The 26,933-nt window shown below is 34.8% G+C and overlaps 1 protein-coding gene across 1 annotated transcript in view; it reads left to right on the plus strand.

Annotated features, from left to right (window-relative positions):
- Positions 1-26,933, plus strand: part of EPHA6 (EPH receptor A6) — an 833,569-nt gene that overhangs the window by 447,751 nt on the left and 358,885 nt on the right. The gene's annotated exons all lie outside the window — the stretch shown is intronic.

Raw genomic sequence — 26,933 nt, forward strand, 5'->3', positions numbered from 1 at the left:
CCCTCAACTTTCATGTGCTTTCTGTCTCTCAAATAATCTTTAAAAAAATCAGTATGCAAATTATATCTGCCACTTATTTTTTTGACATTGTGCTTTTGTAATTTTGTATGGCAAAATTAAAAACAAAACTGTAATAACATATAGTCTTTGGGTAGTTGATTCTAGGGGATTTTTATTTAATTATGTATATAATTTTTGGACATTCAGTTCAGAAATTATGAAGAAAGCTAGAAAATTTTGGTTGAATATATAAAGTCTATTACAAAAATACTCTTAAAATGTCTCACAAAAACACAGTCAGACTACTTTATGTCATATAAAAACATAAAAATATTTAAAGATTTATTTTCACCCAACAGTAGCATAATTTATTAGAAAGAGTACTGGACAATTTAGTAATATTCTTGTTTACTTGTCCATAAGAAGTTAGCCAAAGCACTATTAGTTTCCCAGTCTGTGTGTTTGGTGGAGTATTGTACAAGAGACTTTTTAATGATTCAAATGTACTATCATTAAAATAATTTAATAAACTTTAAAACTAAATACAAAATATTTAGTAATAAGTATTAAATGTTTGCATCTAAATAAGAGTGTAAAACTCTAATGTGAAAATTTCTTATTTTACTTAGAAAATACTTTTATAACAGAAATCAAATATCTGTTATCTATACACCAAAATAGGTGCTGAAGTAATTTAAAAATTGCTATTTTGTTGGAAACCTATTCAAGTACTTCTTATGTATTTAATTATCTCTTTTTATTTCTTTATTCCCAGAACTACTGCACTAATTAGATGATAAATTTTAGTATAATTTCAATAATACTCAGTGTAAGTTCTCAGAAAGAGGTAGAATCAGCAAACATGTTTTGACATAAAGAAACCCTTGGGGATAATGTTTTATAAAATTTATGTTAAACACACAAAATGCTTCTTGTAACCACCTTTGTAATTTAAAAACAATACAACAAAATAAAAAGATTAGCATTTTTAAAAAGTCATTGGTTTAACTGTTTACAGTAATCACCATAAGTCACTGAACTATCAAATAATAACTTCACATTTTACTTTTGAAAACAATTATTTATTCCAAAGACCATTAATAAATTTTCAGAAAACAGATTAGGCATGTAATTTTTCTGGTCAAAAGACTTTGGTGACTCTTTTAGGATAAGCCAGACCTCTTAAGCCCATCCTACTTTCCTCTGAGGACTCTATAAAATCTATCCCTCCCTACCTTTTCAGTACCATATCAGAAGTGTTTTCTTGTAAATGTCAGGAAACTCAACTCCAAGTTTATTCAATAAAGAGAATACTTTCTCACAGTGGGTTTGCTAGGAGATGGTGGGTGTCATGAAAGCTTATACATCAACTTGGAAAGGATGAGCTCTCAGCCTAGGAAAGGCAAGCCACAACTGACCACCTAATCTCAAATGTGATAAAATTTATAAAAGAACCATTGAAAAGTTTGAGAAGGAGGAAGCTGAGATGAAAACTAGTTTCATGAAATATAACCAAGTCTTGGATAACTTGAAGGTGCAATGATTTCTTCCTGTTGGAATTTGAGAACAGCATGTACAATTTGATAATCAATGTTGCTCCAAAAATTAATGCTCTATTAAAAATATAACTCTGATCACACTACCTTGGCTGTTACTGCTACTGTTGGTAAATTTGAAGTCAGTATCTCAAAGGAAAGACAGAGCATTGACATGCCCTTCGAGCTTAAAGTCTTCAACAAATACTTGTCCTCAACAGATTATTTTTTATGTATTCTCTCCAGGCTAGATTACAACTTAATTGGCTGTACTCTTTTTGGCCCTACAAAGTGTCCAAGAACATAGAAAACATAGAAATCTTCCATAATTATTTATTGTTTGTCTTTGCTATAGTCAAAGTAGTGACTTTGTCAATCTTTCTCTGAGATCCATCTGTACAATCCCATGACCATTACAAAAATCTATATTCCATGCATAGCTAACCTTGATATTTTTCATGTAAAGTGTCTGCTTCCTCTCTGTTTTCCCCTGGAGACAGCTTGATCAACTTGATGAGCAATCTAAAAGAAAAGAGTGGTGGAATCCAGTGCGATGGCACCAGCTCTTCTCCCAGCTCTGGTGAATTGGATGCTTTTGCAAACTTGGATGCTGAAGTATCAAAACTAGAAAAATGTTTCTTCTATTCTTCTTCTCCATGATGAAACATGGACGTGATGACAACATATGGTCTCCATTTCTTAAAGATGGGAACTCTAATGACCAAAATCACTTTTCTTTCAGATAAAGTGGTTAAAAATGGAAAATTCTAAGCAAATTTTCAAATATATTTTTAAAACACACTCTATATAAGTTCCCTCTCCAATCTTGTGTGTCTTCCTCAAGTTCTTGTAATTGTCTCTGGCTGCCCTAATTTCTCTGAAGACTTAATCATACACAGCCCCTTGTACTCAATTATCATTTAGATTATGCTTTCACCAAATAAAATTGATATCTGTTCTGGATCAATGCTTTTTAAATTTTTTTGTGTTTTTCATATAGGTATCAAGTTGCTCCTGCACCATTTAGTGAAAAGAGCTTCCTTCCCCTTTTTGATTGCATTGACAAATTCCAAGATATTTAAAAATCCAAATGACTAAATTGTATTTCAACTGTTTCATTAGTTTGTCTTTCCTTATGCCAGTACCACACTGACTTATTTCTGTAGCTTTATTATAAGTTATGAAATCTGATGGAATGTTTCTACAGTCTTTGTTCTTTTTCAAGATTAGCTTGGCTAGTCTATGTCCTTTGAATTTTTTATATCTGTTTTAAAATAAGTTTATCGGGGCGCCTGGGTGGCTCAGCTGGTTAAGTGACTGCCTTCGGCTCAGGTCATGATCCTGGAGTCCCGGGATCGAGTCCCGCATCGGGCTCCCTGCTCGGCGGGGAGTCTGCTTCTCCCTCTGACCCTCCTCCCTCTCATGCTCTCTGTCTCTCATTCTTCTCTCAAAATAAATAAAATAAATAAATAAAAATCTTTAAAATAAGTTTATCAATTTCTACAAAAAATAAAAGATGCTCATTAAGGTTTTGAATGGGAATACATTGGGCCCACAAATCAATTTGGAGAGAATAAATATCTTAATAATATTGAGTTGTATTAGTCAGGTTCTTCAGAGAAACTGAAACCCATAGGATATATAGAGAGATATATGAAGAGGATATTTGTTATAGGAGTTGGCTCACCTGGTTAAGAAGTCCCACAATCTGCTGCCTGCAAGCTGGAGAACCAGGAAAGCCAGTGATATAATTCAGTCTAAGACCAAAGACCTGAGCTTAGGAAGGCCCTAGTGTGAGTCCCAGAGTCAGAAGGCCTGAGAACCAGTAGATCCAATGTCTGATGGCAGGAAAAGATGACCTCCCAGCTCAAGAAGAGAGAGAACATTTATTCTTCCTTCCCCTTTTTGCTCTATTAAAGCTCTCAGTGATTAGATGGTGTCCACCCACAATGGTGAGGACTGATCTCTACTTGGTCTACTGAATCAAATGCTAATCTCTTCCAGACACACCCTCACTGACACATGCAGAATTAATGTTTTACCCACTATGGCACATCCTTTAGCCCAATGAAGTTGACATGTAGAATTAACCATTTTCAGAGAATTCCAGTGACTCTGGTCTCTCTCCATATATTTTGACTTGAATTTATCTTAGCAATATTTTGTGGATTCAATGCTGATGTCTTACACATTTTTCATTTAATGTATTCTTATCTAATGTTTTTTTTTTAATTTTATTTTCCAATTCTTTTGGCCATTATATAGAAATACAAATGGTTTTTTATACATGGACCTTGTATTCCACAACTTTGCTAAAATCACTTACAAGTTCTAAAATTTGTAAGAACCCATTTCCCCCCCATATATACAATCATATCATCTGCAAATAAAGATAGGTTTTCATCTTCCTTTCTAATGGTTATGTCTTTTATTTCTTTTTCATGCCATATCACATGGACTAGGACCTCAATAAAATACAGAACAGATGATGATAGTACACATCCATGTTATGGTCCTGATTTGGGGGAGGTGCGGAAACATCACTGTTGGGTATGATCCTAGCTATATAAAATTTTTTTTTTAAAGATTTTATTTATTTGAGAGAGAGAGAGCACATGAGAGGGGGGAGAGTCAGAGGGAGAAGCAGGCTCTCTGCTGAGCCGGGAGCCCGATGTGGGACTTGACCCTGGGACTCCAGGATCATGACCTGAGCCGAAGGCAGTCGCTTAACCAACTGAGCCACCCAGGCGCCCTAGCTATATAATTTTTGTACTTACCCATATTAGATTAAAGAAGTTTCTTCCTATGCATAGGTTGTCTGAAAAATTTGCTTCTTTTTATAAATGGTGTGGAATTTTATCACTTTTTTTCCTTCATCTATGATATGTGAGTTTTTTTCTCCTTTATTCTGTTGCCAATTTTGACTGATTTTGAACCTTTACCTTGCATTACTGATTTTTGCTGTTAAACCAACCTTTCATTTCAGGGATAAACCCCAGTTAATTGTGATATATTATTGTTTGTGTCTATCTCTGGATAATATTTGCTAAAACTTTGTTGAAGATTTTTACATTTATAATCAGGCAGAATTCTAGTCTCTAAATCTCTTTTCTTATAACGTCTTTGTCAGATTTTGATAAAATGATTGTACTAGCCACATAAAGCCATTTGGGAAGTGTTTCATCATTCTATTCTGAAAGAGTTTTCTTTTTGTTCTTGTTATTGTCATTTATATTTGGTAGAACTCTCCAGTGATGCCATATGGTCCTAGAGATTTCCTTGTGGAAATCTTTAAATGACGATGTATTTATATAAACATGTATAGAATTAGTCAACCATTCTATATCTTCTGAGTATTTCAAACGTTATGTTTTTTCAAGACATTTCTTCATTTCTCCTAAATTGTCAAATTATTGGCAGAAAGTTTTTCAAAATATCTATTGTGCTCAAAGGATCTGTAATTCACCAATTAGTAATGCATGTGAGGGTGGAAATTATTGGCAGAAAGTTGTTCAAAATATCTATTGTGCTGGGAGGATCTGTAATTCAGCAATTAGTAATTTATGTGGGGGTGGATTATCTTAATATTGCTAGGGGATTAGCTAGGGTTTTTTTTTTTTCTTTTTATAAGTAGTTTGAGCTTAGTAGAAATCAGTTATTTGTTTTTTATGTCATTTATATCTGTTTATATCTGTAATCCTTTCTCTTTCCTTGGGCATAATATGCTTTTGTTTTTTGTTGATGGTTCTTGCATTGAAGCCTAAATCATTTCTTTTAATAGTCTCTTTTCTACTATAAATACTTAAAGTTAAATTTTATTCTAAGCACTACTTTCATTACATTTTATAAATTTCCATTACTACTCAGTTCTAAGTATTTTCAATAATCTTAAATGCACATATTAAAACTATGACTTGTTTTGTTTAGCTTGTATTTTCTCATTATTATGGTAAGAATGATGGTCTTTCATGACTTTTTATATCTAACTGGTAGTGGGATATCTATAATGTACTTTCAAAAACATGATTTGGTGTGGCTCAGAGTGGCATTGTTTCTCTTTATTTTCAAAATGTTTTGTATTTTATATGACTGCTCCTTCTTGTTTTCCAAGTCATTATCTACATTATGATTTCAAATTTTTTATTTCAATATGTATAATTAACTTCTAATTTTCATTATTTAATCACTTCAGTATTCTAGACCCTTTCAGAATTTCCAAGACACTTTCATTACTTTCAAATCTGAAATCAAAAAAATGTACATACTGCCTTATTTTATTTTTATTATTTTTAAGCTTTTATTTTAATTCCAGTTAGTTAACATACAGTATTATATTAGTTTCAGGTTTATGATATGGTGATTCAATAATTCCATATATCACCAGTGCTCATCACAAGTGCATTCCTTAATCCCCATCACTTATTTCCCCCATCCTTCTGTCTCCCTTCCCCATGGTAACCATCAGTTTGTTCTTTATAATTAACAGTCTATTTCTTGGTTTTTTTCTCTCTTTCTTTCTCCCCTTTGCTCATTTGTTTTGTTTCTTAATTTTACATGAGTGAAATCATATGGTATTTGTCTTTCTCTGATTTACTTCACTCAGCATGATAATCTCTAGCTCCATCCATGTCACTGATAATGGCAAAATTTCATTCTTTTGTATGGATGAATAATATTCCATTGTATATATTAAAAGTAATTATTGATAATTATGTATTTATTGCCATTTTATTCCTTGTTTTGTGGTTGTTTCGGAAGATTTCCTCTGATCTTTTCTTGTCTTTCTTTCTTTCTTGGTTTGCTGGTCTTTTTTAGTGATATGCTTGGATTTCTTTCTCTTTATTCTCTACATATTTATTAGTGGTTTTTTATTTGTAGTTACCATTAAGTTTGTATGTAATGTCTTCTGCATGTAGCAGTCTATATTAAGTTTATGGCCATCTAAGTTCGAACCTATTCTTTATTCCTCTCCTTCCCATGTTTTAGGTATATGGTGTCATATTTTACATCCTTTTATTGTGTGAATTCCTTGACTAAAATTTTATACAAAAATATTCATTTTTACTGTTTTTGTGTTTCCTAACTTCATACTGTTGCTTTTGGTCTTCCTTTTCCACTCAAAAAGTCCCCTTTAATATTTCTTGCTGGGCTGGTTTAGTGGTCACAGACTCCTTTAGTTTTTGTTTATCTGGGAAACTTTTTATCTCTTTTTCTATTCTGAATGGTAGCCTCACTGGATATATTCTTGGCTGCAGATTTTTCCCATTCAGCACTATGAATATATCATGCTCCTCCCTTCTGGCTTGGAAAGTTTCTGCTGAAAAAATTACTGATAGCCTCATGGAGTTTCCCTTATATGTTACTGCCCTCTTTTTTTTTTTTTTTTTTTTTTTTGTCTTGCAGCTTTTAAAATTTTTTTCTTTATCATATTATATTTTGCCAGTTTAATTACAATATGTCTTGGTGTGGATCTGCTTTTGTTTATTTTGCTGGGGGTTATCTTTGCCTCCTGGATCTGGATATCTGTTTCCTTCCCCAGATTAAGGAAGTTTTCAGTTATTCTTTCTTCAAATAAATTTTCTTTCCCCTTTTCTCTCTTCTTCTGGGATTTTTATAATATTAATATATTATATCTGATAGTCACTGAGTTCCCTAAGTCTGTTCTCATTTTGCATAATTCTTTTTTCTCTCTTTTGTTCAGCTTGGTTACTTTCCATTACTCTGTCTTCTAGGTCATTAATCCATTACTCTGCTTCTTCCAGTCTGTTGTTCATTCCATCACGTGTATTTCTTATTTCATTTATTGAGCCCTTTATCTCTGCTATATTATTCCTTAGCTCTGTGTTAAGTCTCACTGATGCCTTCCACTCTTTACTCAAGTCCAGTGAGTATCTTTATGATCATTACTTTAAATTCTGTATCAGGTATGTTAATTATATCTATTTCACATAGGGCTCTGGCTGTGGCCTTGTCCTGTTCTTTCGTTTGGGACAAATTCTTGTCTTCTCATTTTGTGTGTCTGTGCCTGCTTCTCTGTGTTAGGAAAGTCAGCTACATCTCCTGTTCTTGAGGGTAATGCCTTATGAAGAAGAGATCCTGTAGGATCCTGTAGTGCCCTACTGTGTAGCATCCCCTGTTTCCCAGGGCCTGGTGCTTTAGGGAGTACTCCAATGTGTGCTGCATCTACTCTGCTGTTTTGTCCTGGCCACTTTATCCTTCAGGCCAGTCATCTGCAGAGGTTCTCTTTGCTTGTTGTGGGCAGTGTTTTTTCCCTGGCCTGAATGTGATGAGTTTTAGCTAGGTGTCCTCTGGTCTGCTTGTGAAATGAAACCTGTTGCCAACACTGCCAGAACCAAGGCCCTGTAAAACTCTCAGGTCATGAGATATGATATTGGCAGGGGCTTGGCCCTATCTTATGGCGGAGGGAGCCCACCATACTGAGACTCCGGCAAGTGTGACTAGGAAAGGCAATTCCACCAGAACATGGCAGGGTGGGGCTTGGTGTAAGCAAGTTTGGTAGGGAGTGTCTGAACTGCACTGGTTCCTGCAAGTGATCCTGTGCTTATGCTGAGGGGTGGGGGGAGGGAAATGGCACCTGCTAGTTCCTTTGTTTCCAGAGGGGTCTCTCTGTGAATGCTGCCTCTCTGGGACACACTCCAAGATGAGTAAATAACCTCTCCACTGTGTGCCCCAGGCACTCTTCAGATCTCTGTTTCCACACTGTATGTTCACAGACTGTTTGCCCTACCTTCTTACAAGAACAGCTCTAATGTCCTCTGGACTCCATCCCAGCCAGGCCCACTAACTTTCAAAACCAGGCTTTCAGCCACCCTGGTTGCAAGAACTCACAAAATTCGGCCCCTCTTGCTTTCCAAGCCAATTGCTATGGGGATTCATCTTCCACGTGTGCTCCCCTGTGTACTAGTCTCTCTTGCCCTTCTCCATGACCACGGCTCCCTCCTGCCACAGCAGCCCTGATCCTTTTCCCTCCAAACCATATTTCTACACTTCCTACTTTCTTCGATGTGGCCTCTTCTCTACCTTTAGTTATGTAGTTCTCTCAGTCCTCAGATTGATTTCTGGGGTATTTAGGATGATTTGATAGTTATCTGGTTGTATCCATGGGATGAGACAAACCTAGAGTCCTTCTACTCCACTGCCATCTTCCAAACCCCCTCATACTGCTTTACATTTTTAAAACAGGAAAATATTTTATATGTAAAGGCTATAATTTTTTTAAAATATCATTTAAAGTATTTCATATCCTGAGCTGGACTAAAGGCAAACTACACTTTATTAGGTAAAAAATAATGAGACAATTAAAACTTTGAAACAAAATACAAAGTGTGACACCAAAAATTCTGTCATGATTTTAGGGGTTGTTTCGATATTTGAACAAGCAGTTAATTATTTGAAAACTTTTGATAACTATGGGACATCAATCCATTTTCACAAAATTTCATTTTAAAAACTTTCTCTAAAATCAAGAAGAGATTTGTTTAGTCTCCCCCCACCACCCACACACACTTACATCCTTTCCTTTCCTATTTCTTTTTCTTTACTATTATCATTTTGTTTTAAAATTGGCATTGGTTTATAATAATCTTAACCACACACTCTCAGGAAATAATTTCAGAACAGAGAACACAGAAATATTTAGTAAACAATAAATTTCATTAGAAAACTAAATCTCAGATTAACTAAGAATGGGGAATTTTTAATGATTTCTATTCCCCATTTAAATGGATGCATTTTAAACAATAAAGAAGAGTTATACTTGTAATTTTCTTCCCTTTCTCTGTCAAACTTAATAGAAGTTACAAAATAGAAGGCAAATCATGAAGAAATAGAATGTGGCCTCTGAAATATACTAAATTGCTAATCCTCTGCTGGTGAATCTATTTGTTTTTTTCTGGAGTGGAGTAAAGGTTTGAATCTTTCCCTTTAGAGAGACAATGAGTGAAATTATCATGGACAGAAACATGTTATCATCCTTCCTCTTTCAAAAACTCAGAGAGGGAAACTCACCCAAAACTTGTCCAAAACCTGTATTCCTGTTCAACTGTATAGTACCTACCCTCTTCAAGTACATATGTTTGTGAGAGGTATGGAAGAGCATCCAACATAGTCTGTGATTTGCCGACCCATGGCTGAGAATTGGGAAGGAGAGAGACAATTGACACTCTGTTGGACCCAAAGGATCCTTCTTTTTTTCTGAGCTTACAAACATAACATAATTCTGACCTTGAAGAGACAGCTTATCTACCACATCATTCTGTGTTCTCAGGGGAAAAAAGTATGAATTTAATTATATCCTTGTCAAGAGGTAATTCCATCTCAAAAATTAATTTTCAGTGCTTTGGAGTTATTGCACATTAAAAAATAGTGTCACACAAAAAACATGGGTGGCCTGTCACAAACATTATGAAACTATTGACCTTACATAGCTTCATCTGCACAACTATTGATTTTTTTCTGTCTTTATTTTGACATTTCATATGATTTCATCCAAGATTCATCACTGTGGAAATGTCAGGTTTAAGGGTGTGCTTTTATTGTTTGGGAAGAGCCATCTTAGAAATGGTTTACTACTTATCTATTAGAGGCAGTAGGCTGGATTCATCAGTGTTGAAATGATTCAGCATCAAGTTATCACACTTATTTTTCCAGAAGTTTCCAGATTGCTCTTTTTTCCCCTCCTGAGAAGTGAATTGGATTGTCACTTTGGGTATTAGATGTCAATAATTCCTAACAGGGCTTTAAAACACTCTTAGTTTAAGGACTTCCTGGTTTGAGTGATACAGTTGTTAATACAGTTTCTGTTTGTTGGGAAGGTGATGGAGGCTCTAATACATTTCCAAATACCAATTATTCAGGACATAGTCAGAAATCAATATTTTAATACAATTTTATCATAAAAATATTTTGTCATGTCCAAATTTTCAAACTAGATTCTTCATGTTATCTTTCCCCGACCCCAACAGGAGATGAATAAAGTTTTAAAGACCCTGAGTGGGGTCTGTGACCAAAATGTCATCTGAAAATACGTGTCTCCCTTTTGCTTGGCTAGCTTTTTCAAACTGATATTTGCAGCACATGACAAAATAAACTGAGGACTTCAAATCAACAGTGAAATTTATGTGTAAATTGACTGACTTTTATTAGTACGAAAATTGGAAGAAGAGTCAACAAATTATTTGTGTTACTATAGACGAGTTTTAAACCAGCCAACAGCATGTAAAAAATCATATTTCCAGGCAGAACCAGCTACTTAAATCACAAGGCTCAGTGCAAAATGAAAATGTAGAGCACTTTGTTCAAAATTATTAAGAATTTCAACAGCAAACATTAAACTAAGTGTAAGACCCTTCTAAGTATAAGACCCTGTGTGACTGCACAGATTTTATGCCTCTGAAGCCAGCCCTGTTTCTAGTTCCTATCCATGAAAATTAACCTTTTCATTCCATTTGCTAATGAAGAACTTGACCTTCTTACACTACAATTTTCCTTCTTAAAGAAAGCAACCTCAAACTGAGGTAATCCATATACAGATTTACTAAAATACCATTAGCTAACTAAAATTTTAAAAAATAATAATGCTAAAGTGTACAAAAACCATCTTGTTTGACTATGTTTTTCTTAAGGTCTCTGGATTAGAGATATGTTTTTAATTTTGTATAACGGACTAAAGTAAAAACAAAATAAAAATAAAATAAAAGTAAATTCCACTTAATCAATCTTATGCTAACACTTCCTTTTTATGGAAGGTAATTCCAAAAGGTTTAAGTATCTCTCCATGTGTCGTCAGATTTGCAGAGAAAAGTACTGTTAATGAAAATGACAGTATACACAAGATGACCTTTAAAAGTTACCCACTATTCTCAAAATGACACTGCTTTCCACGGCAAATAAGAAACTATTATCTGACTTCCATGTTCTCAACCACTTGTTATCAAAGCAGTAATAATTGACTTAAAAGAAAAGAAAGCATTACAGTATGACTATAGCTTATTTATTAATGAAATAGTTTTCTAATGGCTAGGAAAAAATTGTTACCAGGAGAAATATTATGCATAAAATACATTAGGAATTTTATTCCATATGATTTTTGAATCCTAAATTTTTACAATGATTTAAAACCAAGTCACTCTACTAAAATGCAATTACATTTTTAGTGGCACATGTTTCTTTTTCTCTTTAATTGAATGGAAAAATTAAAGATTTTTTTGAGTTGTTAATGTTTTAATTATGGTATTTGATTCAGTGAAGAACAATTCTCCTAATGAGAGCTGGCCTACTTAATGACATTGCTCAGTGTATTATTTAACTAATCAGATTTTTCCTTCAATCCCAGCATTTACTACTTTCTTTTACATATTCAGAGCAGACATGCTAGCATGTGTATAAATGTTAATTGAAGTTATTCAGGTGGATGACAAAGAAAATTAGACCCCTCAGGGTGTCATATTCCCTTGTAGTTTTAAAAAAAGCTTTCAAGAACTGCATATATAAAATTGAACAAAATACTCAACTCCACATGCCTAGATTTTCTAAGCACTTGATCACACAGCTCAGAATGTCCCTGGCAAGATATAGGTCTCACAAAAAGAGATTAAATAATAAAAATGGGCTTATAAAAAGAAATTCCACATAAATTCTAAAAGGTAATTTTGACTATAAAATTATAATGAAAACACTTTAATAAGCTCATTTTTGTTGAGAAATGGTCATGTTTATATCAATCAGTTCTCTGATCTGTTTCTAAATCATGGGACTTAAACAAACAAAAACACTATGCCCATGAAACTTGTACGATATTTAAAATCTTTTAAAAAGCTCTAGAAATCTCTCTTCCAAAGCATGTATTTAATTCTATATTCAAATCCCCACCTAAAAAATACTTTAGGAGGTTTGATAAAATTGCAAGATGTAAATGGGATCTATTGACTTTAAGCAGAATAAGGCTAGAAAGAAAATAAAGTCTTTCCCCTAGTAGTACCACAGGGAGAAAGAAACACAGTTTCAAAGCACAAGAGAAATTACAGATAGCACTATTTTAGTGGAACTATAAAAAGCCAGAATAGAACTGAGAAACAGTGTAACAACTTTAAAATTACTTCTTAAAATTATTATATTGAGAAAGATTCTGATGGAAATGTAAATCTGAAGTCACTTCTCATTTACTTAGTCTATGAACTGAAGCAGTTTTTCTCTTTAGATTAAAAAAGGAAAATGCGGGTTCTGTTGGTTGAGTGATCCTCCATACCAAGCAGAAAGCTTCAGGAGTTCCCAAGAATTTTTAATCCAGTTCCACTGCCTACCTCACCCTCATTTTCCAGCGTGTCTCCTCGCAGGCCTCTCCCTTTTTTCTTTCCCTGCCTCCTCCCTCTGTGCATGTGCAGATCCCTCTTCTCCCATCTTCACAGACTCTGACACCACAGGTATTCTGAGGGACCATTCAGATGCCACCCTCATTTCCAAGGCTTTCCTGATTATACCAGAGCAAAGGGATACCCCTTTCTCTGAATATTTATAGTCATTTTTCACGGTTTGGGAACGTATTTCATTCTTTCTTCTAACTTGTTTCTTTGTGCATGTTTTTTTTTTTTCCATTATCAGATTCTAAGTTTTTTGAAGGAAAAAGATAGGCTGTATTTACACTCGTGTGTAAATATGTCCTTTGCACATACACATGTAATAAATGTTTAATAGATAAAGATGAACCAATGAGTTTTAACATTCCATTAGTCTCTAAACTGAGCCACCACGTTATGAATGGTATTAATCACAATTATCCATGTTGCTCTAGAGGCAGACTGGCTACATGGAATTCCAGGCTTTTGTTACTTTCATTGATGTATGATTTTGGGCAAGTCACTTAACAACATCTCTCTGTTTCAACTTCTTCACCTGTTAAGTGGGCATAGTACTACAGGGATAATTTGAGGGATAAAGAGGTTAATCCATTACATTAGTCTGCTAGTGTTGTCATTACGAAGTACTACAGACTGAGTGGCATTATGAACAAATTTATTTCTCACGGTTCTGGGTACTGGGATTCCAAGAAGGTGTTGGCAGGTTTGGTTTCTTCTGGAGCCTCTCCTTGACTTGCAGAGACTGCCTTCTCCCTGTATCTTCACACAGTCTTTCCTCTGTGCACACACACCTATCCCCAATGTCTCTCTGTGGCCAAATTTCCTCTTCTTACAAGGACGCCAGTCAGATTAGATTAGGACCCACCCTAAAGGCCTCATTTTAACTTAATCCTTTAAAGGTCCAATTTCCAAGTAGTCACATTTTGAAGTCCTGGGGCTTAGGGCTTCAACATATGACTTGAGGAGGTGAGGTGCAATTCAGCTTGTAATATTCAGGTAAATCACGTGATACAGTACCTGCCACCATAATACTTGGTTGGGTAGCTTGGTAGTGGTGATGTTGCTATTTCTCTCACTTCAGGCTTATTCTCTTTGCCTTCTGATCATTTGGGGTATCTGTCTTATTCTACCAATGAATATTTTCTTTTCCTTGTAATTTAAAGATAATTTCAAACCTTGATTCCTGTGGCCACCTTCCCTATGCCTATTTACCTTGAAAGCAACTTGCTGTCTGCTAATATAATAACTATAAATATTTCATTATTCCATCATATTTAACTGAAATTTTAGACTTCCAAGAATCTCCTGTTTTCTCAGTCCTGCTTATTAAAAACTTTACAGTATGTTGTTTTAAGTTGTAAAGGAGTTTTCATTATCATAGAATAACTGAAGAGATCAGAATAACTGAAGTAGAAGAGATTCAAGCAGTTTGATAGAAATGGGTGTAAAATACCACATATACTGCATGTATATTATGCTGTATGAGAAAGACAGTGATCTGAGCTAATAGTGAAATATAGAAGTTAGTTTACCCAAGAGTCACTATATTTAGAATAATTTGTCACTCTGGAGAATCCACATGGCACAAAAATTGAAATAAGTCAATTCATAGACATACTATAATCTAGAAATATTTACATGGAAATTCCTTCAGGTGTAACTGTGTCCCATGACTGAGTTTTATATAATGTATAGACAAGGAAGGCAACTGCTGCTAGTAGCTTTTTGTAGAATTTTATACAATATTTGGAGTACTTTGCCTTTGACACCATAAGTCAGCCACTCTTTTTTCTTATTTTTGGCATATCACATTAAACAATATAAATCTTACATTTTTTTTTGAATAAATGGTTCTGGCTAGCTTAGTAGTGATCAAAAAGGAGGAAAAAAGAATTAATCAGGAAAATAATCTGACCAAGATGTAAAAATTACCCCCTCTGCAGAGATCTAACTGCCCACAGCCCATTTCTGAGCAAAAGAGAATTAAGGATACTCCCTTAGAAACCATTTAGAACTTAAGAATCTTAAACTTTTATAACTTGAGGCAGAAATGTGTGCTCTTTACAAAAGCTTCAGTTTTTTAGTATTCAATCAAGCAAATGGTATTGGCGGAAATTGAAAGCACACATCATGAAACAGCAAAAACCTTTCCCACAGCAAAGGACAAAATAATTTTAAACAAACTGTTGAACTGTTGTAATCATAGAAGAAAGCACTGGAAATCTGATGAGATTTCTAAGAAATATGATTTGCCTCATTGCAGAGCCTCTGAAATTAAATTTGAGAAATGTCTTAATTTGCATTAAAACTGCCTAAACAATCCACTGATGCTCCTTGGCACAATGTTGTGTAGCAAAGTTTTATGAATTCAAACAAGAACTTATATCATTAATTTCTGTGTTATGGAGTAGCTTCTCAGTGGGAAGTAGAGTGTTCAGTCTTCCAAATACCGTGAATAACACTCTCACCATTGAGGCTATCAAGACTTTGTTTTACGAGGAAGTTTGAGTCTAGAATTCCTCTTACTGTCACTTCTAAATTCAGCTACATTTTGAATGAACCAGGAAAGTTCACTGCTAAAAGTAATAAGCAATAAATTAAATTATAAAATATAAAAATACCGTGTAGTGCAACCAACCCTCCTCTATTTTATATATTTACTAACTGTAAATTTGTATGTTGCCCTCTCTTTTTTTAAGATTTTATTTATTTATTTGAGACAGAGAGAGAGAGAGACAAGTGTGGAGGAGGATCAGAGGAAAAGGGAGAAGTAGACACCCTGCTGAGCAGGTTCAGACAGGGGGTTTGATCCCAGGACCCTAAGATCATGATCTGAGCCGAAGTCAGGCACTTAACCAACTGAGCCACCCAAGCGCCCCAGTATAGTGCTTTCTTTTTTTTTTTTTAAGATTTTATTTATTTATTTGAGAGAGAGAGAATGAGACACAGAGAGCATGAGAGGGAAGAGGATCAGAGGGAGAGGTATAGTGCTTTCTTAAGTGAAATTCTTCTATATCTTCCTAGAAAAATAATTCAGCAGTTGTTTTCTTTGAAATGCATTTCCATTTGTACATCTTCACAGAAGTAAAGATTGTTTGTAATAAAAGATATTTTCCTCTTGTTTTGTAAACATGAAGTGAAAATGAAAATGCATATGAATTACTTTACAACTTACATGCAATATTCCTTAGTATAAACAGAGAAGGAAGTAAATGATGACTAAGAGGATTTTTAAGTTTATTTTTTTAATATTCATTTATTAGTCCATTTAATAATAACAGCAAACTCAGTATATTCTATCATAAATAACATCTTTATAAAAACATAATTATATTTTCCAAAACAACAAAAAAGCATTTACTGAGAAGAATAATCTTATATTTTTAATTGATAGTTTTATTGAAATGATTATAGATTCACATATAGCTATAAGAAATGATACAGAGATATCTTTGTATACTCCTTATATACTTTGTACAATTTCCTTCTCAATGGAAACACTTTGCAAAATTATACTATAATATCACAACTAGGATATTGGCATTGGTATAACCCAATTTTATTCAGCCTTCCCCACTTTTACTTGTCCTCATTTGGGAGTATCTGTGTGTGCATGTGTGCATGTGTGTGTTGAGTTCTATAAAATTTTATCACCTCTGTAGGCTTGTGTAACAAGATACCAAATAGTACTAACACCACAATCATCCCTGGTATTGCCTTTCTGTAATCACACCTCTTTATCCTCTTGCTTCTGGCAAATATTAATCTCTCTTCCATTTCTAAAATTTTGTCATTTAACAAATATTATATAAATGGAATTACACAGTATGTAAACTTTTGGGACTGGCTTTTTTCATTCAGCATAATTCCTGCTAGAGATTCATCCTAGTTGTATCAATATTATAATGTTCTTTTTAATCACTGAGTAGTATTCTGGTATGTGTGTGTGTGTGTGTGTGTGTATCTCAGTTTGTTTAATCATTTATCTGTTGAAGAACACCTTGGCTGATTCCATTTTTTTGATATTACACATAAAACCGCAATATAAATTTACAAGTTTTTTGTGAACATAAGTTTTCACTTCTCTGGGATAAATGCTCAGAGTGGAATTACTGAACCCAATGGTAATTGCATGTTTAGGGATATAAAAACTGCCAAACTGATTTCCAGAGTGTTTATGCCATTATACATTCCCACAAGCAAAATATGAGTGACCTGGTTTCTCTGCATCCTTGCATTTGATGTCACACTATTTTTTTTTACTTTGACCAGTATATTAGCTATAGCTACATCTCACTGTAGTTTTAATTTGCATAGCTAATGATGTTGAATATCATTTCATGTGCCTATTTGCCATCTGTATATCCTCTTTGGTGAAATGTCTTTTGATGTCCTTTTCCCATTTTCTAATTTGATTGCTTTTTTACTGTTGAATTTTGAGAGTTCTTTGTATATTCTAAATGCTATTATTTTGTCAGGTGTTTAGTTTTCAAACATTTTCTTCCAGTCTGTAGCTTGTCTTTTCATCCTCAGGACATGGTCTTCACAGAGCAAAAGTTCTTAATTTTGTTAAGGTATAATTTATCAGTTTTCCTTTTCTGGATCATGTTCTGGTGTCAAGTCTTAGAATTCATTGCTAAGCCCTAGATCCTAAATATTTTCCCCTATGCTTTTGTCCTAAAAGTTTTATGCTTTACATTTAAGTAAATTTACATGTACATTGTATATAATTCAGTTTGAGTTAGTATTAGGATTATGCTGTGATTCTTTTTTTTTTTTTTCTTTTGCCTATGGATGTCTACTTGTTCCAGTATCATTTGCTGAAAAGACTATATACTTCTTTATTGAATTGCTTTAGAATCTTTGTCAAAAATCACTTGAGCATGTTTGTGTGGGTCTATTTCTAGATTCTCCGTTCTGCTTCATTGATTGATATGTCTATATTTCCTCTAATACCACACTGTTTTGATTACTATAGCTACAGAGTAAATCTTTATTAGGTAGAATACTTCCTCCCTCTTTATTCTAAAAGACTGTTTTAGGTATTCTAGGATCTGTACCTTCCCCTTATTTCCAATAAGTTTGTCTGTGTCTTCAAAAAGGTTTGCTGAGATTTTGATTGGAATTATATTAATCCTATAAATCAATTTGGGGAATAATTGACATCTTTACCATAATGAGTCTTCCTGTCCATGAAAAAAAGTATATCTCTCCATTTATTTAGGTCTTCTTTGATTTCTTTGATTTCTTTTTCAACATTCTGTAATGTTCAACATGCAGATCCTGTACATGCATTGTTAAATGTATGTGTATAGCATTCTATCTGGAGCAACTGGAAATGGCACTGAGTTTTTAATTTCAGTGTCCACATTTTCATTGGTAAAATATAGATATGCAGTTGATTTTTATGTGTCGGTCTTGTATGCTGCTGTTTTGATGAACTCACTTATTAGTTATAGGAGGGTTTTGTGGGGGGTTTTCTGTATATTCCTTAAGATTTCTTTGCATAGACATCATGCTATCTGCAACCAGAGATAGTTGTATTTCTTTCTTTCCATTCCGTATGCTTTTTCTCTCTTTGTTGTGTTACTAAAGAGACTTTCAGTATTATGTTGAATAAGAGTGGTAGGAGTAGATATCCTTGCCTTGTTCCTGATAGTGAGGGGGAAAGCATTCAGTTTTTCACCATTAAGTATGATGTTATCTATATGTTTTTATAGATGCTTTTTATTAAATTGAGGTAATCTCCCTCCATTATGCTGAGTGCTTTCATCATGTGGATGTTGGATTTTTGTTAAATCCTTTTTGTGTTGATTGATCATATTTTAATTCTTTAGCTTGTTGATGGTAGTGTGTTACATTGATTGATTTTGAAATGTCAAATCAGTCTTACATGCAAGAATAAATCCCATTTGGTCATGGTGTATAATTCTATATGCTGCTGAATTCATTTTACTAAAGCTATATTGAGGATTTTTGCATGTAAGTTCATTAGAGACAGTGAGTGTTTGTTTGGTATTGTATTTGTCTCATTGGTCTTAGGGTAATATGGGCATTGTAAAATGAGTTGTGAGGTATTCTTTCCTCTTCTGGAAGAAGAGATATTCTGAAAGAGATTGTATAAAATTGTTGTTAATTTTTTAAATTTTGGTAGAATTCCCCAGTGAAACCATATCAGCCTTAACAGTTATTTTAGCAAGATTTTAAATTATGAAATCAACCCTTTAATGGTTACAGAGTAATGGTAAGGGCCCTCTTTCTGGCCTGCAGATGGCTGCCTCTTCACTGTATCCTCACATGACAAAAGAGAGAGGGCCAGAAAGACAGAGAGAGAGAGAGCATTTCTGATCTCTTTATAAAGGTGTTAATCATATTTATCATGAGGACCTTACCCTCATGACCTTATCTAAACCTACTTTCCTAAGACCCTATTTCCAAATACCATCATGTTGAGGGTTAGGCCTTCAACATATGAATATGGGAGGAACACAATTCAGCTTTTTGCAGGATACTTGAATAAAGAGTATTCTGTAGGGACATATGGGTGGCTCAGTTGGTTAAGCATCTGCCTTTGGCTAGGTCATGATCCCAGAGTTCTGGGAGCAAGTCCCACATCGAGCTCCTTGCTCAGTTGGAAGCCTGCTTATCCCTCTCCTTCTGCTGCTTCCCCAGCTTGTGCACTCAATCTCTCCAATAATTAAATAAAATCTTAAAAAAAAATAAAGAGTATTCTGCTGTTGTTAGGTCAAATGTTCTATATATGTCTCCAAGTTTGTTTTTAATCATTGACTTCTATAAAAGAAAATAGCAGAACTAAGGAAGAATTCTATCTTACATTTTATCCTTTTCGGACTTTAGTCCTATATTTGAGATAAGACTAATGTATGCCTGTATAAATTGTTTCATTCTATAGGTATCAAACAGGCCAGGGTATTAACTCTTTTAGAGGGTTTAATTTTATCTCTCCTGTCTACTCTTCCTGAAGTGCTTACAAAAGTTTGGTTTTTCATTTTTCGAGAGAAAGAGAAAGATCCAGGAATAATTCAATTGCATTTTACAACTCTTGTCAAAGAGAGTTCAGTGTCTTAGAGATCTCTTTCTATATGACCTACATGAAATAATAGCTATTAATAGACAGAGAAATTAATACACAAAAAATAATCACATTCTTCATTGTCACATATTCAAGAGGCAGGGATATATATTTAACTCAGGTCTAGGAAATAGGTTGGTGCTTTTTTGCCCAGATTATCAAGAATGCAGCGAAGTTCAACAGTTATTGTAATAGGTCACCAGGACTATAGGATGAATGGAAGTAGTAAAAATAGACATTTAACAAGAGTTCTCAATACATAGTGTTCTCTTCGCATCTCATATAATACTTTAAAAATTCCAGAGTATCTCAACATTTTAAAAACTTTTATAAAACACAAAGAGAGAAACCCATATTATGACGATGGCATGAGTTTTTGAATCACAGATTGATGGATTTTATTGGCATTGCAGAGGATGAAATAGACAAATTGTAATGCTCTACTTTTACGTGCAGGTGATGTACCTGATCTCTGACTTATTATAAAGCCAATTTGCAACTTTTTTGAAATCACTGCTCATTTCAAAGAAAAATTTTCAAATAGTAAATTACATGTTTAAAGACCTAAGTGACCTTAAAAATTCTTTTCATTAATCCCAGACACTCATTATTTTGAGGAGTGCTAAACTTTAATTGGTCTGACCCATTTTACTAAGTCACTCTATTTCTCTTCTTAATCATTCTTTTCCCCTTTCTCTCCATTTTAGTAGACTAAAAGAATAAAAATAAATAAAGTTAATTCTACTTTTTCCATGCTAGGGTTTATCCAGGACATATTTTCAAGAAATACAACCCAGAGGATATATGACAAAGCAACATCTATTGCCACGCGCACTTTATTGGTGTTTGTGCAATATTTGTGCTATAAACTTTTTCCCACCTATGGTAGAAAGTGGTGAAGCTTACTTTCAGGAATGCCAAAGTTTACTACTCTTGAACTATAACTGGGAAAATGAGTCTGTCAGCCTAGGAAGCTGTACCATTTTCACTCTAATAAGCATGAGAAACACAATGTTCAAAAAGATGTTTTATTGAAATAAAATAAAATTGAAAGATTTAGTTAGTAAACCAGTAGGTATCCCAATAATCCTGTTTATACTGTGAGAATGTATCTGTTCACTCTTAGAGGAGGGTATGAATGTACTCCTCTGCTTGGGATAACTTAACCATCTAAGAACTAAGAGGACTTGATGGATTGGATGGGGGAAGGGGGCAGATTAAAAGATGAATCCAGGATGACTCACAGATATTTGACAGGAGCAACTCAGTGGATGGATAATGTAGACATTTTCTGAGACAAAGAAGACTGACAGGGGAATAGATTTATTTTGGCCATGTTAAATTTGAGATACCTCAGATTTCCAAATGAAGATGAACATATGAGTTTGGAGCTCAGTGGAGAGACCAAAACTGGGAAAGTATGAGGAAAGCTCAGATAATAGTTGTTGCTTTTTTTTTTTTGCCCCACAAACAAATAAAACCTATTAGCCTTTGAAAGACTATCCCCTAGGATCCTTTCCCCTCATACCCCTCCCACATTATACAATTCTACTTGTTTATCTCAGACTGGATCTTATGCCAGTCAGACCAAACCTGTGTTAGAGTCACAATATCTGATTATAGTAGGCATGCAATTAAAACTTGATGAATGAAGACATGAACTATGTCCATTTTGTTGCACATGTGGTATCTATTATGCCTAAGATAAACTGCTTGGCACCTGTGGCATCTCTGAAATGCATCCTTACCCTAACCTCTTTGAATGTCTACCCAGGTCACATGACTACATTTTTATTTATTTTGTACTGTGTACCCCTACAGCCCTTGTTTGAACACTGAACATGTTAAGTTGTGGCCTTTCCCTGAGGACTTAGACTTTTATTTCAACTCAAGTGAATCATTCTCTCAATCTCAGAAACTAATGCTGTCAAATCCATTATAGCTGACTCCAAGTATTGCCACAACCTAGAAACTCCAGAAGCCTTACAGCACACATCATATCAAGTATCTGAGACTTTATCACTTGTCCAGTTTGCAACTTTATCATATGAGTTTGAAAACCGGTTTGAGGTAAGGGTGTTACCTGTATTACTCAGCCCCTGGAGTCCACTGTAGTAAGTAGTATTTTGGTTGTAAGTGAGAGTAATGCAAAAAAGAGTAAGTGAGACTTAATGGAAGGGCATTGGGGCATTTCATGTAATCAAAAGTTTTGCCACAGGAAACAAGACTTTTCTAGAGATCTCAGGGATTGGAACTGGGAACCGAATTGCCACTCTGATTGTCTCTCAATCTCTAGCTTTCTCATCTTTCTCCACCCATTCTTACTACTGTATACAGGCTCTTTCCAAGAACTTGGGAACATGATTATCTGTGGATCCAGGCTTAAATCATCTCTGCTTAGTAATCTCAGTGAAAGGAGAGGGCTGACCTTTCACTGTCTTCAGTGAATAAATAATTGGTGGTTGTCCTAACTTGGTTAACATATCTACTCCTAGACCATTCACATAGTTAAGGCAATGGAGAAATGTGATGGGCCGTCCTATCAGAATCACCAGAGTGTGGAGGAAGCTAGAGGATGCCATTATAGGAGGAACGGGAACAGGTATACTGGGAAGATACAGAGACCTCTCTAATGTCCCAGCATACTTCATGACTGGATCCCTGCAAGGTCCAGTACTTAGATCATCAAAGACTTCATTAGCCTAATGTTGACTTTGACCCCTTCGGCCACCGTCTCTTCTTCACTCCTTCTTTCACTCTTCTTCTCTCCTTTAAAGTCTTTTGTATTTTATCCTGGAGAGAAAAGAATTAATAGTATCTGAGCATCTCCTCTATTGTGTAATATTTCACAATGGCAATAGATTGTGAACCAAAACTTTATGCCAAGAAAAGTCACAGGCTGGGCCAGAGCCAGCTGGCTTGTCATAGGGCTTGGGGTCTGTATGAAAATAATGAGTCTAAATGTCTTTTCCAAATGAAATTTTAAAATATATCAAGAATTTATGAGATGGATATATATAGTCTATTAAGGACAAGTGCTACCAAAGATAAGACTCTTATTCCAAACCATGTAGTATGCAGGGTTTAGGTTACACATTTAGAAGTTTTCCAGTGGTAAAAAACTGTTTTCAGGCAATTCCTAACAGAAGGCCTTTGCGTCTCATAGACAGTCCCTGTGGCTCCTGTACTCCCACACCCACCCATAGCTGGGAGACATCACTGTCATCACCATTGGAGCCCTGTTGGTTAGGATATGAGCTCTAGGAATCCAACTAAGTGACAAGCTGGGTGGATGGGGAGAGGCAGGTTTGGTTTATGTAAGAGTTCAGTGCAATCATCAAGGACCCCAATTCTTTCTCTCCAACTGTTATCTTCATCCTATCACCTTTTGCCCCCAGGCTTTTTGCTTCATGAACTCAAGATATCTGCACAGCCATGTCCAAAACCTGGAAAGAGAAAGTGGATGTTTTGCTTAAGTATTAGTCCCCTTGAGCTGCCATAACAAAGTACCACAGACTGGGTAGCTTAAACAACAGACGTTTATTTTCTCGCAGGTTTAGAGATCAAAGTGCTAGAAAATTTGGTTTCTAGTGAGAGCTCTCTTCCTAGATTATGAGGACACTGGCTCTATTGGATTAACACCCTACCCTATGACCTCACTTAACCTTTGTAACCTCTTTAGAGGCCCTATCTTCAAATACAGGCACATTTGGATCAGGGCTTCAATATACAAATTTTAGGGGACACAATTCAGTCCATAACATCTTACTTCTGTTCCTTTTAAAGTGTGAGGAAATCTTTCCCAGAAGCAAAATCGACTTCTCCTCAATTAAGTCATTCATGGGTAAGGGGAATAAAATTATTGTGGCTGTTCACCTGACAGAGCCAGAGTGAGCCAGCCTCCCCTTAGGCACCTGAACATCCAAGGAGTGACTGAAATCTGACTTTGTTAGCAAGGCAGAAGGAGAAGATGCCATTGTGAAGGTAACCAACAACTTTGGACATAGTGGCTGACATAAAAATGATTTGGAACTTAAGAGATTTTGTACATTTAAACTTAAAAGGAAAGAAGAGCCTGAGAGAAAAGAAAACCACTTAGAATAGCTAGCTCAACAGCTGGAGATTCTTGTCATGCTATGGTGTTGTGTTCAGACTAAAATATTAGTGTTTTCTCTCTCATGGATTGATTATATATATATATATATATATATATATATATATATATATATATATATTAAATTTAATATACATTTAGGTAATTTTAAATTTATAAACATATTATAAATAATTATAAAGTATGTTTCAATTGCCTTGATGTTCCTTGATGATGTGGCAATTAAAGATTAATTTTTAAAATACATACCTTTTCTTTCCCAAAGTATCTTTTTGTTTTCCATGCTTTTATATATTTGTATTAATTCAACAAAATCAGTTTCCCCAGATACATTACTGAGAAAAAAATTCACTGAAAAAGATTTTCATTTGAGAAGAGTTTGAGACAGTGGGCAGCTGTGAGGAATGTAATGCTGTAGGACAAAAATGTAGACATACCACAGAGGACACTTGATGCCAAAGACATCAAGATGTTCCAAGATGTTCTGGAAGCTAGAGCAAGGGACAGCAGGCTATAGACAGAAATAAAGAAGAGAAGAAATGACTTCAAAGATAAATGTGGCTCTTTCAAAAAAATTGCCTATAATCTTAGGCAAAGAGCAGAGAAGTTCTTTTTTCTTCCTTCTGCTTCCTAACCCATATAGTCCTATGTTCCCAGGATCAGAACTCCGAGAAGTGTAGTTTATATGTGTTTTTTTTTTTTAAATAAATTTTACCTCTGATTCCCATTTTTTAAGATTGAGGCATAATTTACACAGTAAAATTCATCCCTTTTTCATTCTACAGTTTTGTGAGTCTTGACAAATGTATGTAGTTGGTGGCAATTACCACAGTCAAGATACAGAACACTGTAGTCAACTTAGCCAAGTTTCCTCATGCCCCTTTGCCTTCAACCTCCTACCCCTAACCCTGGCTTTGGCATCCAATGTTCTAATGTTTGCATCTATGGTTTTGCCTTCTCCAGAATGTTATGCAAATGGAGTCATACATTGTATAGTCTCTTAAGTGTGGCTACAATGCCTTTGCGATTCCTCCATGTTGCTGCAATGTACCTGTAGTTTGTTTCTTTTTATTGCTGATCAGTATTCTATTGAATGGATTTCCAACAATTTGTTTATCCACTCAGTTCAATTGCTAATGGACATTTGGGTTTTTTTTCTCCCAATATTTGGTTATTTTGAACAATATTCATAATGTGAAATATAACATGAATAATAAAACACTCAAATACAGTGTTTGTACGTAAGTTCTCAATTCCCTTGGATAAATACCTAGAAGTGGAATTGCTGGATCGTATGGTAAGTGTGTGTTTAACTTTATAAGAAACTGTCAAATTGTTTTACAGAGTGGCTTTATCATTTTGCATTCTCATCAGTTGTCTTTGAGAATTCCAGTTTCTTCATGTCATTGTCAGCACTTGGTATTGTCTGTCTTTTCTAGTAGACATGTAGTGGAATCTCCTTAGGTTTTAATTTGCATTACATATTGGCTACTGATGTTACATGGACCTTGTTTTTCTGGCTTGGAAAGAATATTATGGATTCTATAGGAGAGAGAGAGAGATTGAGGGGGTGGGAAAGGAAAAGGAAGGAAAGAAGGGAGGGAGAAATGGAGGGAAGGAGGAAGGGTGGGAGAGAGGGGAAAGAAAACCATTTTTGTGTTGGAGCCAGTGGTTAAGTGTGAAGTAAATGTTTGAAGCTTAACCAATAATATAAATTCAGCACTATTTACTTCAGTGAAGTCAAATAGAAATGGGAGGGAAAGTAAGGTAGAATGCTCAGTGAAGGGGGAAAAAAAAAGTTGGAACATGAATACTGTTAGTAAAATACTTCACCTGTACATAATATCAAAGATACGTCAAAATAGTGAAGCAAACAGAGGTATGCATTAAATGTAATTAGCATGAATTCTGATACTGTGGCACTGAGAAACTGGTCAAAGGAAACTGCTTAGATATTGGCATTATGGGTACAGTCAGGACCAGTCATGGAGAAATTAAAATGTAAGCCGAGTCGGAAAGCAGCAAGAGTAACTCCATGCTGATCTGAAATACTTTTCTAAGAAATCTTATTCTTGCCTTTTTTCTTCTCCTGTGCCTTGATGTAAGGCCTGACATGTATAAGGATTCTATAAATGAAAGAGAGACTGATGACAAGGCAAGTCTTCTAGTTTGGTTGAAGTGGATCTGGACATATGAGGGGATTCCAAGGAGTTCATGGACGGTGTATTGATCTCTAATAAGCTACATGATTGGTGACTGATAAGATACTGACTACATGGCATTTCAGTATCCAGAATTTGTGGGATTTGAATATATCCAAAATTATGATATTTAAATATATAACATTAATAATTTTTAAAGGTATATATTGGATGCCTATTTTGTGCTTAGCAATAAATCCTGAGTTCCACAAAAATATACAACACATGGCATAGTCTTTACCCACAAAGTATTTATAACTTAATTGAGATTTTAAAAAAATGTAAGCCTTGTTAATCTTGATGGCTCCTCCTACAGTAGCTAGAGCTGCTTGGAATCTTGAGTAATCAGGCAAAAAAATGAGAGTATTTTGCTTTTCAAAGTATTGGTGGGTTTTATTGATGGCCCAGTACCTACTGGCACTGGGATAACAGATCATAATCTTTCTCAAGACTATCTTAAGAAACACTTACAAAAGTTGTATTAATTAAATCCTGCCCCTTATTACATTAATACATTATCCCAATTCTGCTCCCTCCTCTCATTATACAAATCCATCTAACATATGGATAACTAGTGAGGCTTCTGATATTTTTCTTCTTTTTTCCTTCAGGGAA

The sequence above is a fragment of the Mirounga angustirostris genome, unplaced genomic scaffold (assembly GCF_029215605.1).
Source record: "Mirounga angustirostris isolate CCGP_5_RB_7025 unplaced genomic scaffold, mMirAng1.0.hap1 SCAF_1, whole genome shotgun sequence".
Lineage (NCBI taxonomy): Eukaryota > Metazoa > Chordata > Mammalia > Carnivora > Phocidae > Mirounga > Mirounga angustirostris.